The following is a 16,635-nucleotide window of genomic DNA, read 5'->3' on the forward strand; positions in this document are numbered from 1 at the left end:
ATTTTTAAAAGAAAATTTACCACTTCTCTATTAAACTATACGCTGAGGAGAAAAATAAAAATGTGCCCGAATCCATCTGGGGTTGCTCTTAAATTAAATATTTTTTTACAACAAAGAAAAACATGAAACTGGTTAAAAAAAATAATAATAATAATTAGCAAATAATAATATACATAAAGAATATTATTTTTTAAAAGAAAACCACATTGAAAAAAGAACACTTACCTATTTATCATTAAACTATACGCTGAGGTGTAACAAACAATTTTCCAAATTCATCTGGAGTTACTCAGAAATTGAATTTTTAATACTTTCCATTTCAGCATTTTTTCTTAAATATTGAACATTCTTAATAACTTTTTTCTAAGCTACCGATCATCACTTCGCCATTGTACACCACCTCATCGCTAAAATATTAATAACTTTCATTTAAAAGTTTTAATAAACAAACACCAATATATGTCTCAAAAAACCAAAATATTCCATACCTTTATATTCCCTTGTTACATACTTGCCAAAAAGGTGCAACAGCCCACGCCAACGCCAACTATACAACTGAAGCATGCCAAACAAAACCAAGCAAAACCAAAACATTTCTACAACAACAAAAACACATGTGCCTTCATTGAAAACAACACCTCATCCAGACAAATAAACCATTCGCGAATAATAAACACACACACCCAACCACTGAAAGAACAAAAATAAAAACAACCCCACGCTCAGATATACACAACATCCCCATCACTCGCTACCGTTTCTCATTATTGCATTGCATGCTCTCACTCTCAAAAAATTTTCAAGCAACATCATCTTTACATTAAACATATTCCACTTTGACGAGAAAGATCTCTGTACTATGCATTAGTTCATCGCATCTGTCCACAATTTACTCTAAAAACAATACTCTTAAATGCATATCAGTATAAGAACTATGAAACGTTTAACTTAAAATTAGCAAAGACTTCATGAAATGATATCTACCCATTTTTGACGAAAATGTCTATAAATTTAATTACATGTGAACTAAAAATATTTCATTGGGTAATTTTCTACCAACAATTATTAACTATAGGAATTGTCAGTAAGAAATTGCTATCCACTTTCAAGTTCATTTTTCGTAAAAAAATATTTTCTCATACAAAAACTCTTTATAGTAAATTACACTTATTATTTAGAAAGTATTTTACATTTAATAAGTAGTTTTATAGTATGACGAAAGAATTTTTAACTACCAGTTAAGAAATTTTTTAAGGAAATTTCCATCGTATTTTGTAGGCCATGAACTAAACGATTGCTACTTAAAATTTGTAAAATTTCCTTTCGAGTAGTTAATTTTCGTTAAAGATACGAAAAATGAACTAAAATTCTGGAAAATTCTTGTAATAAATTATTGTAAAAAGCTTCTTAAATTTACGAGACACTTTTTTTTCTGTGTACAGAAAAACTTACCACATTGAAAAATCCATCCAGTAGGTACATTATTGGAATCATATCCATGGACAAATGGGACGTTATTGAAATTATTCTCAGAATATAATTGAAATAAAAAATATAAAATTAGACATAATTTCCACTTGTCAGTATAGCATTTAGTATTTAAGGTGGATATTAAGTTCGAGTTTAGCGGCTAAAATTGCAATTTCCATGATAAGTTTTCTTTAATAATCCATTATAAAAAATAATCTTTATAAAAAACTTGATTTGGGCTATTCTCCATCAAGTTATATTTAAATTTGTATCGAAGACGTATAATTTTATACTTTGCTTAGTGATTTATTTTTAATTTTAGCGGCTAAACTCGAACTTAGTACTCACCTGTAGGAATTGCTGTAACATAAAAAATATAGATTCAAAAAATGGTTGCTTCTCAACCTGTCATCCAGATGTAGAATAAATATAAATCATCCTATTACCACTCATGTTGTATATTTTTTATGTAAATCAATTTAAAATCAGCACTAATTTTAAACTAACATATTAACAGAAATATACAGTTCCTTAATCTGTTATTTGTTTTTTATCAATAAAAAGCGTTTTTGATTTCTCTAACATCACATCATTCACTTCTCAGTTTCTAAAATGTTTCGAAATAAATGTATTTTCATTAATAAACACCAATACCGCACGAACAATTTTGCAAAATTAAATCCACGTGTGCACTTCATAAATGCATCAACATAACTGAATGCAACAATAAAACTGAAAGACACAAATAGTCATAAGGGATACATACCTGCCGTAAAGAAAAACAACTCCACACACACACACGTTCCCTTTCTGATCTTGCTATTGCAAAAAAACAACTCTCGCCACAAAAGATACCAACAACACACAAGGAACATTCCATTGTCTCTAGAATCAAAACAACCAACAACAGCATAAATGACGCAATAACAAACACAAACAATCATACGAGATATACACAAAATGTCTCTAAAAACTCCCTCGCATGATGCACTCACATTTTCCAGTAGCACGTTTATTGATTAGTAGGAATTCTATCTATAAGTTAAGGTAAAATATATACCAAATCTATGAGGAATCTATAAAAATTATATACACCTGTCAAGGATTATATTAACTAATTTTTATTCTATTTTAACTAAAATTTTCAATGTGAGTAAAAACACTCCAACATATAATAAAAAGGGAAATAATCTGTAAGTAGTCATCGTACGAATCGGTAATGTCGTTAAGTTAATTTTTACTACAAAAATTTTTTTTCAATACAAAATTTTGTCTTAGTAAATTGTCCACATTTCGTAGTAAGATTTTTATATTGCCCATGTATTTTTATAATAGAATCAACGATGCATTAACTACTGTGTTGGAAATTTATTTAAGGAAAAATCCTTCCCATTTCGTAGTTAGTGAACTAAAAAACATTTACTGAATTTTTATAAGTTTTGCTTTAGCTAAGTTAATTTTCGTTGTGGTTACGAAAAATGAACTATATTACAGTAAATTTGTTGAACTATGTGGAAGTCAAAATGGTCCTTAAATTTACAAGACACTTTTTTTTCTGTGTATTTGAGAACCATTCAAATGCTTATTGCCACCATACATTTTTCTCCGCTCGAAAACTATTTTTACAAAGACAAAATACATGGGTTTCGCGGCAATTACATGCTCTAGATAAGCATTAAATGGATGCGGCAACCATGTCCAAACATGGTTTTTCTGTGCGTGTGTACAGACAAAATGAAACACTTTTTTCAGAAAAGAAAACACCACTAGGTTGACTTCCCCATTTTGTTCTCAAATGCATGACGGAATTGGTTGAGTATTGTTTTACTTTATGAGATGAAAGATATTTTTACCTCAAAAACAACCAAATAAAAGTTACAAAAAAGTGTGGTCTTTGTGGCATGAGGGACAGTGTTGTCAGGCGACAACACGTAAAGGTAAGTAATATGTTCAAAGTTTAAGCTGAAAACCAGCTTGTTTTCACGGTTACTTTTTTAATTAATTAATTTAGAAGTATAAAATGCGAACATAGTACTCACCTTAGGAAAAAAATATATAAAAAGTGGTCTACAGGATTTCCAAATTTTGTAAAAAATCATGAAGTAACATACTTTAAACAAGTATATACGGCCGCAAGTTCGGCCAGGCCGAATCTTATGTACCCACCACCATGGATTGCGTAGAAACTTCTACGAAAGACTGTCATCCACAATCGAATTACTTGGGTTGTTGTATCTTAAAACTTCTTAACATCGTTTTCTAAACTGTGATTTAGTCCATACATGGTATATATTAGACAAAAAAGTTATGTATAGTTAAGTCTACAAATAATTACGAATCGATATGGACTTTTTGTACGTAGAGAGCCAGAATTGAAATATGGGGGTCGTTTATATGGGAGCTATATACAATTATGAACTTGATATGGACCAATTTTTGTGTGATTGGGGATCGATTTATCTGAGGGCCATATATAACTATAGACTGATATGGACCTAGTTAGGCATGGTTGTTAACGACCATATACTAGCACAATGTACCAAATTTCAACTCACTCGGATGAAATTTGCTCCTCCAAGAGGTTCCAAAACCAAATCTCGAGATCGGTTTATATGGGGCTATGTACGATTATGGACTGATATGGACCACTTTTGGCATGGTTGTTAAATATCATATACTACCACCACGTACTAAACTTCAAGCAGATCGGATAAATTTTGCTTCTCCAAAAGGCACCGGAGGTCAAATCTGGGGATCGGTTTATATGGAAGCTATATATAATTATGGACTGATAGGAACCAATTCCTGCATGGTTGTTAGATACCATATACTAACATCACGTACCAAATTCCAACCGAATGGGAAGAATTTTGCTCTTCCAAGGGGCTCTGGCGGTCAAATCTGGGGATCGGTTTATATGGGGCCTATATATAATTATGGACCGATATCGACAAATTTTTGCATGGGAGTTTGAGGCCATATATTAACACCACGTACCAAATTTAAACTGAATCAGATGAATTTTGGTCTTCCAAGAGGTTCCGAAGGTCAAATCTGGTGATCGGTTTATATGGGGGCTATATATAATTATGAACCGATGTGGACCAATTTTTGCATGGTTGTTAGAGACCATATACTAACATCACGTACCAAATTTCAGCCGGATCGGATGAAATTTGCTTCTCTTAGAGGCCTCGTAAGACAAATCGGGGGATCGGTTTATATGGGGGCTATATATAATTATGGACCGATGTGGACCAATTTTTGCATGGTTGTTAGAGACCATATACCAACACCATGTACCAAATTTCAGCCGTATCAGATGAAATTTGCTTCTCTTAGAGGCCTCGCAAGCCAAATCGGGGGATCGGTTTATATGGGGGCTATATATAATTATGGACCGATGTCGACCAATTTTTGCATGGTTATTAGAGACCATATACTAACACCATGTACCAAATTTCAGCCGGATCGGATGAAATTTGCTTCTATTAGAGGCCTCGCAAGCCAAATCGGGGGATCGGTTTATATGGGGGCTATATATAATTATGGACCGATGTGGACCAATTTTTGCATGGTTGTTAGAGACCATATACAAACACCATGTACCAAATTTCAGCCGGATCGGATGAAATTTGCTTCTCTTAGAGACCTCGCAAGCCAAATTTTGGGGTCCGTTTATATGGGGGCCATACGTAAAAGTGGACCGATATGGCCCATTTGTAATACCATCCGACCTACATCAATAACAACCACTTGTGCCAAGTTTCAAGTCGATAGCTCGTTTCGTTCGGAAGTTAGCGTGATTTCAACAGACGGACGGACGGACGGACGGACATGCTCAGATCGACTCAGAATTTCACCACGACCCAGAATATATATACTTTATGGGGTCTTAGAGCAATATTTCGATGTGTTACAAACGGAATGACAAAGTTAATATACCCCCCATCCTATGGTGGTGGGTATAAAAATCAAACAAAAGCGTAAGGCTTAAAATAGTTTTTACCCCTAACATATCGAAAGTGAAACGTAATATTGGTCGAAATCCCCCAACATGGCAACACTACGTAGAGAGTAATATAACGGCATATTTACAAAATAGAGAATAGCAATATGAGAATAATAATATCGCTTAAAAAGAGAGTAAGTTACTCAAAGAGTAAAACTACCCATAGAGGATTTCAATTTATGTGGAAAATAGAGAATTGGAATTGAAAGCAGTGCTGCCGCTACTACTTCATCCGAAGTATTTTGCTTCATTTTCACAAAATTTACTTCGTCACTCCTTCTTCCAAAAATCACTTTTTGTCCTGGTTCAAATTTTAAAATTTTTCCCTATATTACCTAATTGTTTTTCCTATTCCTTTAATTGCGATGAACATATCGGTTTTAATCATTGAATTATTAACCGATATGGACCAATTTTTGCATAGTTATTAGAGACCATATACTTACACCATGTACCAAATTTCAGCTGGATCGGATGAAATTTGCTTCTCTTAGAGTCCCCGCAAGCCAAATTTGTTAGTCCGTTTATATGGGGGCTATACGTAAAAGTGGACCGATATGGCCCATTTGCAATACCATCCGACCTACATCAATAACAACTACTTGTGCCAAGTTTCAAGTCGATAGCTTGTTTCGTTCGGAAGTTAGCGTGATTTCAACAGATGGACGGACATGCTCAGATCGACTCAGAATTTCACCACGACCCAGAATATATAACTTTATGGGGTCTTAGAGCAATATTTCGCTGTGTTACAAACGGAATGACAAAGTTAATATACCCCCCATCCTATGGTGGAGGGTATAATAAAGCTGCAAAACTCAAATTTAATGCCCGCTTTTATACCGAATTTTTGAACGTGCTAAAGATGTCATTAAAAACGTTTGTATTAAATTCACAAAAGCACGCACAACTGAAATAAGCAATACACTCCTTCCATATATTAATATTTTGAAAGTTGAAAGGTATTACTGATCAAAATGAAATGGATGAAAGCATCAAAAGTGATCAAGGTGTATACTTGAATAGCGGTTCATATCTTCACAAAATTACAAATTCAATACACAAAAGTTTTGTAATACATCTTCGGAAGGTTTTTTTTTATGTAGCATTTAATTTTCGATTTTGTGGTGGGAAGTAGTGTGTTAGAATTTATAATATATTTATGGTTCTTTTTGGCCTTGTGGAGTTGGCAACACTGCCCATTCTCTTTTCTCTCTTTCCATCGCTCAAAATTGTACAATTTAAATTACAAAGGTGATTGGATCAATCACATATGTAATTGGAAACGGAAAAATTTTCAATCACGTTTGTAATTGAAAATTATTTTATTATTTAGACCCCATAAAATATATTCCGATCGACTCAGAATCACCTCCTGAGTCGATCTAGCCCTTGGTGTCCGTCCGTCCGTCCATGCATTTGTTGTTCGCAGGATTCCGATCGCAAATATTAACCGATTTTGATTAAATTTGCTATGAGGCGCTTGTTTGGAACGGGGACGAACGCTATTGAATTTGGATCAAATTTAGATATAGCTCCCATATATATATATATATATATATATATATATATATATATATATATATATATATATATATATATATATATATATATATATATATATATATATATATATATATATATATATATATATATATATATATATATATATATATATATATATATATATATATATATATATATATATATATATATATATATATATATATATATATATATATATATATATATATATATATATATATATATATATATATATATATATATATATATATATATATATATATATATATATATATATATATATATATATATATATATATATATATATATATATATATATATATATATATATATATATATATATATATATATATATATATATAATATATATATATATATATATATATATATATATATATATATATATTATATATATATATATATATATATATATATATATATATATATATATTCCCATATATATGTATCGCCCGATTTTCCCAAATTTGGCCATAAGTCCCTCATTTATAAACCGATCTTACTTAAAGTTGGCCAGATCTAATTTTCTATAGCACTTACTATATGTGAAAAAGATCATCGAAATCGGTTAATATTTAGCTATAGCTTCCATATATATGTATCACAATTTTTTTATTTATCAACCGATCTTACTCAAATTTGGCTTACTCTAATCTTCTACAGAACTGACTTCATGTGCAAAATATCATCCACATCGGTACAGATTTAGATATAGCTCCCATATATATGTAGCGCCCGATTTTGAAAATTTTGCCCCTTATAACCTTATTTGTGACCATCGTGGCCTCATGTATTAACCGATCTTACTTAAATTTAGCACAAGGTAATATCCTTTAATATCAAGAAAACCTGCAAAATATAATCCAAATCGGTTAAGATTTAGATAAAGCTCCCATATATATGTATCGTTCGTTTTTCAAAAATTTACTCCTTATAACTTTAATTCTGACCATTTAATACCCGATCTTACTCTAATTTAGCATAAGGTAACCTTCGATGGTATCAACCAAATCTGGAAAATATCATCCAAATCGGTTCAGATTTAGATATAGCTTCCATAATGCTCTTATTTATTAACCAATGTTGCTGAAATTTTAAATGTACATGTAGTAGCCGATCGTATTTAGACTTACATGTAGCTATTACAAAAACTATTGCCCCATTTTCAGAAATTTGGATTTATTACCCACACTAATTGAGCGATTTCCTCTTTTTTAATAATTTAATAATTCTCTCAATATTAGTGGCATACTAACTCTGTAGGTTGACCCAGAGAAGTAATAATAAGTTTGATCGGCCAAAAAATGTGCCTACCAGAAATATTGATTTTAGACCCCATAAAATATATACCGATCGACTCAGAATCACCTCCACCGTCCGTCCGTCTGTCCATGTATTTGTTGTTCACAGGATTCCGGTCGCAATTATTAACCGATTTTGATGAAATTTGGTACAGGGAGTTTTTTGGGCACAAGGACGAACGCTATTGAATTTGGAAGAAATCGGATCAAATTTAGATATAGCTCCCATATATATGTATCGCCCGATTTCGACAAATGGGGTCACGTTGCGCTTTTTTCAAACGGATCGTCACCAAATTTGGCAAAAGGTAATCTTTTCCGTCGCCCTTCACGTCTGCAAAATTTCATCCAAATCGGTTCAGATTTAGATATAGCTCTCATATATATGTATCGCCCGATTTTGCCAAATTTGGTCACAAAACCTTTATTTATCAACCGATCTTACTCAAATTTGGCTAAATATAATCTTCTATAGCACTAACTATATGTGCAAAAAGTCATCGAAATCGGTTTAGATTTAGCTATAGCTCCCATATATATGTACCGCCCGATTTTTCTAAATTTGGCCATAAAACCCTTATTTATCAACCGATCTTACTAAAATTTGGCTAAATGTAATCTTCTATAGCACTAACTATATGTGCAAAATATCATCGAAATCGGTTCCGATTTAGATATAGCTCCCATATATATGTATAGCCCGATTTTCCCAAATTTGGCCACAGAACCCTTATTTATTAACCGATCTTACTCAAAGTTGGCTAGATCCAGTCCTCTATAGTACTAACAATATGTGCAAAATTTCATCGAAATCGGTTCAGATGTAGATATAGCTCCCATATATGTATCACCCGATTTTGAAAAATTCGCCTCTAATAGCCTTATGGTTGAAAATACAGGCCTCATTTCTTAACTGATCTTACTCAAATCTTGCACAAGGTAACGTTTTATGATATTAATCAAACCCGCAAAATATTATGCAAATTGGTTCAGATTTAGATATAGCTTCCATATATATACATTTCTCGATTTTCCCAAATTGGCCATAGTATTCTTATTTATTAACCAATGTTACTCAAATTTCAAATTTTGATGTACTAGCCGATCGTACTTATACGTACTTGTAGCTCTTACATAAGAATATTGCTCGATTTTTACAAATTTTTTACAGTAATTTAACGATTTTCTCTTTTTTAATAATGGGCTCAATATTAGTGGCATACCAACTCCGTAGGTGCAATATCAACACAGCCAGTGTTGCTAGAAATAGGGGAAATTCCCTATATGTATGGTATTTCTAATATTTAGCGTCTTGTAGGGACGTAGGGCCACAATGTAGGACATTTTCACTCAACACAATTTGTAATAATTTTTACATTTTGGTGGCTCTAGAGGAGGAAATTAGAAGCCGGCAAGGCTTGATCTTTAACAATGTGTGGTAAACTTTATTCCTGTACAAAATTTTGTCAAAATTTAATTTCTATAGAACATTTGGTCAAAATTGTATTTCTATAGATTTTTTTTTCAAAATATTATTTCTATAACAAATTTTCTCAAAATTTTATTTCTGTGGAATTTTTTCTCAAAATTTTATGTCTATAGAATTTATTGTCAAAATTTTATTTCTATAGAAAAATTTCTCACAAAAATTTGTTAATAGAAACTTTTTCCAAAATTTTATTTTTATAGAGATTTAACAAAAAAAAATACTAATTTGGGTAGAATTCTACCAACAATAATATAAATTTATATTCTAAGTTATATACGTTGCATATTCATGTTTTAAGATAATAAAGTACTAAGAAAAATATAGTAGGGAAAATTGTTTGAGAATGTATGGGAAAGTAGGGAACTTTTTTGTCCTTGTAGGGTAAACCGAACATTTTCCCTGACAACATTGACTATGAGCTATAGTCAGATTGACACAAAGCACCCATAAACATGTACCCCTTAATTTTCTTAAATATGCAACTTTATCTCCCATACCTATATCATTGTTACCCCACAAATGCTTATGATTACTAATTCAGTAAGGGTGGTTTAGGGTATGATATAGTCGGCTCCGCCCGACTTTCTACTTTACTTTCTTGTTTTTAATTGGTTTTTATTCGGATTTGATTAAATAATTAATTGAATCATTTAACAATTAATTGAATCCGTTTCCAAATTCAATTAAGTGATTAATTGAAACAATTTCGGTAATATTTTTTTGTGTGCAGATATATTATTTCCGAGAAAATAACATGGTTTCGACGAACACGTTACATGTTTTCCTTGAAAAAGTTACATTGTGCTCTTGCAACATGGTTTAGGTTTAGGTTTAGGTTAGGTGGCAGCCCGATATATCAGGCTCACTTAGACTATTCAGTCCATTGTGATACCACATTGGTGAACTTCTCTCTTATCACTGAGTGCTGCCGGATTCCATGTTAAGCTCAATGACAAGGGACCTCCTTTTTATAGCCGAGTCCGAACGGCGTTCCACATTGCAGTGAAACCACTTAAAGAAGCGTTGAAACCCTCAGAAATGTCATCAGCGTTACTGAGGTGGGATAATCCACCGCTGAAAAACTATTTGGTGTTGGGCGAAGCATGAATCGAACCCACGACCTTGTTGTGGCAACATGTTTGTGGTGGTCATATTCCTTCTCCTAACTTGATAGTATCGTCAAGTGTGCCGAGTTTCAGTTAAATCGGTTCAGATTTAGGTATAGCCACCATATAAACGTACATTTGCAGAAATGCATTATTTTACCCGAGTGAGTGACGTTTAGTGCAAGTTTTTGGGGCATTTGGCTAAGCACGGGTCTAAATATAATACATAGTTGGAAAGGTATTTAAGAGAGCTTTATTTCTATGTAATTGAAAAGAAAAAAATACGCAAATTTCAAAAATTCCGATATTTGAGGAATTACCAATATGAATTGAAACCTTTATTTTTATTGACTTTTGCAGGGAAATTTGTTTTGAGAAATATTGCTTAATATACCATTCCCAATTGGTATCAAACACGTTATTTTTTGTAATTTTCTCAGCTGTTTGTTGATGTTGAAATGTTTTACAGTGAGTTAGTGGACGTTTTGGAAAAGAGATCGGATTAGCAATCGGTGCTTTGCCAAATGAGAATTTTTGAAAATAATTATTTTCTATTTGAAAAAAGCCGATTTTGGGAGGAGAAGAACTCATATTCTACTTGACCAAACTGACCGATAAAAGCGTATCCTTATATGGTGTTCTATAAGAAACAAGTAAAAGTAGTTTGGGAGAAATATATAAAAACATGTTACGATAGAAATAATGTATGTGCCTTTTTCCAAAAAAATTGTCAAAATTCGATATTTTTTGAAATTATACACAGATAAAAATAAGTTTGAGAACCAATAACTTTTGTTGGAAAACCAATAACAAAATTTGTTAATTTTCCTGCAACAAACTAATTTGTACTTTTAATAACCATTATTACAAAAAAGTTGTTAGCAATCGTTACCATCAGAAGACAACAAATAATTTGTGTTCTCAGTAACATAATTTGTAAGTAATTTGTTGAGCATCCAACAGTACAAAATATTTGTTGTTGAACGTTACGTTTAATCCTTAACAAATGTTTTTGAGTTTGAACGAAAAAATTTGTATGTGGTTTGTTGGAGTCTATCAATGACTGTAACAAATTTATTGGTGTATTGACAAAAAAAAAAAATAAATTGAAATTGACAGAATTATTGCACCAAAATTGCCGGAACAATTTTGGAGATATTTTGTTAAGTACACACAGAGAAGGAATATGATCAAAATGCTATTTTTGGACGGGGAACATGTAACATTTTTGTGTCGAAAATCCTATACTCAGTTTTGTAAATGTATGACGATTTTAAATTTGAGTAGTCCAGGGTCTAGCAAGCATGTTGACAACTTTTTGCCCAGTGCTATATATTCTAGTTAATTAGAATTGTAATAACTCTAATCCCAATATTAATATGGGTTTATTAACTATCTCATACAACAAACACGTTTAAGAAACTACCAAATTGAAAAATATAAATTTTTCAGACATTTATAAATGCTTTTCTGTATTCTCTGATGAATGAGCTCTTTGCTTGCTATCATACACGTGTATGTGCTCATACTCATTTTGTTCTAACGGTATTCTTCGCATACTTCTTTTAGCTTTCGTACATATTCTCAGCGATGTGCGCGTAACCAGTCTTGTATTTTTGTTTTTGTTTTCATATCGATAGCAGTCAATTATTTTCGCAACAAAACAATTTGTTGAAAATTCAGAATATTTCTATTATTTCCTCTGTCAAGCATCTACAAACACATTTCAACAACAAATGCCTCATATTCAATAGACAAATTTGTTGAGCATCAGCAGATTTTACATACAAATAAAGTTGTTAATATATATTTGCAGTTATTTTTTTGTGTGTAATTTGTGGACTTTACAACTTTTAATCTAAAGCACATAGGTAGACATTTTTTTTATTTTTTTCGTAGAGTTTTGTAGGGAATGCAGTTAAGAAGAAAATTACGAATTCACTAAAAAAAGGAACTTCTAGGTTCAAAATACTGGCCCCATATTGTCAAAATTTGCAAAAAAAAAAAAAAAAAATAAATTGTGGGCCCATATTTTGCGAACAGTAACAGATAATCGCACACGCAAGTTATGTAACTATGATTTAATTTCATAAATAAAACAATTATAGTTTCTGTTCACAAACTTTATTTTTAAATTCAACAACCGAAGAGACAATTAACTGCCTAAAGTACTTAGCATAGATTACATGTATATACATTGTTCTGATGAAATCAATATTTACCATTATTTCGAATATTTAAATTTAAAGAGATAAAGAGTGTTATTAAGTAGAAAGAATTAGTACGAAAGAGAGTATTGATCAAATTGAATTTAGAAAGATTAAAACTAAAGTAGAGAGGAATGGATAAAACAAAAGTAGAAGGAGAGAATGTTAATACAAAATTGGTAAAATGCCGTTTGCAATTTCAGGCGTTCATGGGAGATATACCTAAATCTGAACTAATTTCAACGACATTTAACATGCTTGACGATACTATCCATTGTACTCTTTGAAGCAAATCAATGTTAGGTTAGGTTACAGTTTGCCCGATTAAGTTTCGGGCTCACTTAGTCTATTCAGTCCATTGTGATACCACATTAACTATAACTACCTATTATATATGGGCACTGCTAGTTTTAACCGCTGAACCTTCTAGATTATTTTCTTCTGTTGAACTAAACAGATTCTTCCAAAAACATTGGCAGACTGCTTATGTTAACGTTTTCCAGATCCGCCAGTAATCTAAAGCTATATGCCCCTAAAATTTGCTTACGCCTTACTTGATTCCTTTTCCTCCGCATCATGATAGCTCATACAGTAGTCATTATACTTCGCGCCAATAGTTTTTACAAAATCGGCTATCAGGCAGCGACACGTTATAGCAGATATCAGGAGAGAAATCTGACGTCTTGAAAACATATCTAGTGTGCGGTTTAAGTTTAAATGGGGCCATATTTGTTTGGTGTCGTTACAACCCTTGCAATTCTCCCATCGAACATTTGCCATCATAACAGCATTCTCACGCAGTAAGAGCTTGCAGGTAGCCAGAGGCATACCAACAGATTCTAGTTCCCCTATAAGGTAGTTCCTAGCCTTGCTAACTCATCCGCTTCGCAGTTCCACGGTATGTTCCTATGACCAGGTACCCATATTAGATGAATATTGTACTGCTCGGCCATCTCATTGAGAGATTTGCGGCAGTCGATGACCGTTTTCGAGTTAAGGAATACAGAATCCAAAGATTCTATTGAAGGTTGACTGTCTTAGTATATACTAATGCCAACATTTGTTGGAACATTACTTCTCAGCCAATGCGACACATCTCTTATTGCTAATATATCAGTCTGAAACACCGTACAGTGATTAGGTAATGTTTTCGCTATTCGAAGTTACAGGTCTTTATAATATACTCCGAAACCCACTTGTCCATCCAATTTGGAGCCATCTGTGTAGAAATCTATATGACGTTTATTCCCTGGGGTTTGTGTGCACCACGCCTCACTGTTGGGAATTAGAGTTCAAACTTTTTGTCGAAAAGTGGTTTCGCCAGAGTGTAATCCACTACGTTTGGCATATCTGGCATTATTTTGAGGACCGAACTGTTACCGTACCTTTTTTCCGACCACAGCGATAGCTCGCGCAACCGCACAGCCATTGTTGCAGCTGACTGTTTGGCCAAAATGTCTAAAGCCAATAGATGCAGCATGACATTAAGGGAATATGTTCCTGTCTTATTGAATGCGCCTGAGATACACAAGCAAGCCATACGTTGAACTTTATCTAAACTTGTCGGCTGCTGAAGTGCTGCCCACGAGACTACAACGCCATATAGCATTGTAGGTATAACCACAACCGTGTATAGCTAATGCACATTTTCGTTTTAGTCCCCACTTTTTTCCTATTTCCTGTTTACACGAGTACAAAGCTACCATTGCACAGACAGAAAGACGGACATCGCGAAATCCGATCACAATTCAATTCTAAGACGATAGGTATACTAAACTCAGACTGAATTCTCTTGCGTTGCATACAACTGCACAATCTTATAGAACAAAGAAAATAAAAAGAAAATATCATCGCCATATTTACAATAATTTTATAGCTTGCCTTAATTTTGAATGGCTTGGCTTTTTAGCAATTGGTAGCAAAAAAGTTAAATTTTTAATTAAAATCAATATTTTTTCGGAGCGGAGCTGTTTTTAACTTGAAAACTGGATTTTAAAAATACCGCTCCAGCAAAAAAAGGGTTCGCTCCGCTCCCGATCCCTGACATTTAGAGGTGTATTTCATAATTTTAATTAAATCAGAAATTAGAGTATGGACGACTTTAGTTCATTTAATTCTTAGAATTAAAATTGAGCGCTACTGCTATCGCCATCGCAGTTGTTACCGACTTTCTCTCTCCTTTACAATTCTGCTTAAATGGTGCTCCATTTCTTGCTAGAATATTGCCGTCAATAGATCAACAGTATTGGCACAATTGTTTCAACCAAAAACAATTGAAGATGAAGATGGCAAAATGGCAACCATTGATGGCGTTCGATACAAACATGTCTTTTTTTATTTTTTGTTCCACAAATTAAACTAAGAATAAAAAGAAATTAATATCAGGAAATGACGTAGAAAAATCGGTCAAATGTTTCTCATTATGTAACAGTCACGCCATGGATTATATTATTTTACACATTAGTAACAAGTATTAATTGTATTTTTATTTATTGATAACGTTAATTATATTTCGCTTGAATTAGTTATGTTAATCGTATATAATTGTTCTGAAGTGTAATTGAGTTTAATGTTTTGATGTAAACCTTTTGAGCTCTTTGTGTTATTGAATTTGCATTAGAGACAGCGTTGCCACAACGAAATTTTATTTTGGACCAAATTTTTTCCCTCCTGCGGACCAAATTTCCAATTTCGAAGAAAAATTCCTTAAAACTTATTTTATTGTTGTACATAGTACTGTCATTAAAAAAAGTAAAGTAAACCAGAAGGGGCTGATATGATTTAGCGGCTGACATAGTAATCAAAACGTCGACTTATCAACGTTTTTTAAACTTTGAGGAAATAGACTTTTTGAAAAGGTCGAATTTTAAAGTCAATTTTAGTTGACATCAAAAGTCGAAATTCAATATTACAAAAAGTTGATTTAAACTTCCGGCTTTATATTGCCTTTGCCCCATGAAGACCCTACTTGAGAGAATACAATAGATTTCCGAAATTTCATCCAATTTGCTGTAGTGTTGCTTCGCACCCATAATTTTGTGCGGAAAATGTGGTCCATATCGGCCCATATTCTTATATAGCTCAATCCTAATATTCCACTTCTTGTGCACATTCGAGTATTGGGGTTAAAATTGTCCAAAAAATATAAAACCTGACCCAAGACCTACAACGCGAAATTTTTATTCGATTTTTTGTGATTGAAATGGTATCTAATCCCACACTAAAAAAAACATTCACGGTTCCATAGATTTTGTCTTTGCTCTTATTTTATGTTTCAAATAAAAAACGACTTTAAAATAAAGTGTTAAAATATATCCCTCATATGCAAACAAGTTAAAGAAAACTTCTAGCCTACTTTTACCATATAAATTCCTTCGATAAACTGTCAATAAATTATTTTGCATATGGCCATATATTTTTAAACGCTTTTTAGTTTTATACTCAAGATGCAAAAATTCGATAATACTACGAGGGCGGTTCGGAAACT

The sequence above is a fragment of the Haematobia irritans genome, chromosome 2, assembly GCF_050003625.1.
Source record: "Haematobia irritans isolate KBUSLIRL chromosome 2, ASM5000362v1, whole genome shotgun sequence".
NCBI classification, from domain to species: Eukaryota; Metazoa; Arthropoda; class Insecta; order Diptera; family Muscidae; genus Haematobia; species Haematobia irritans.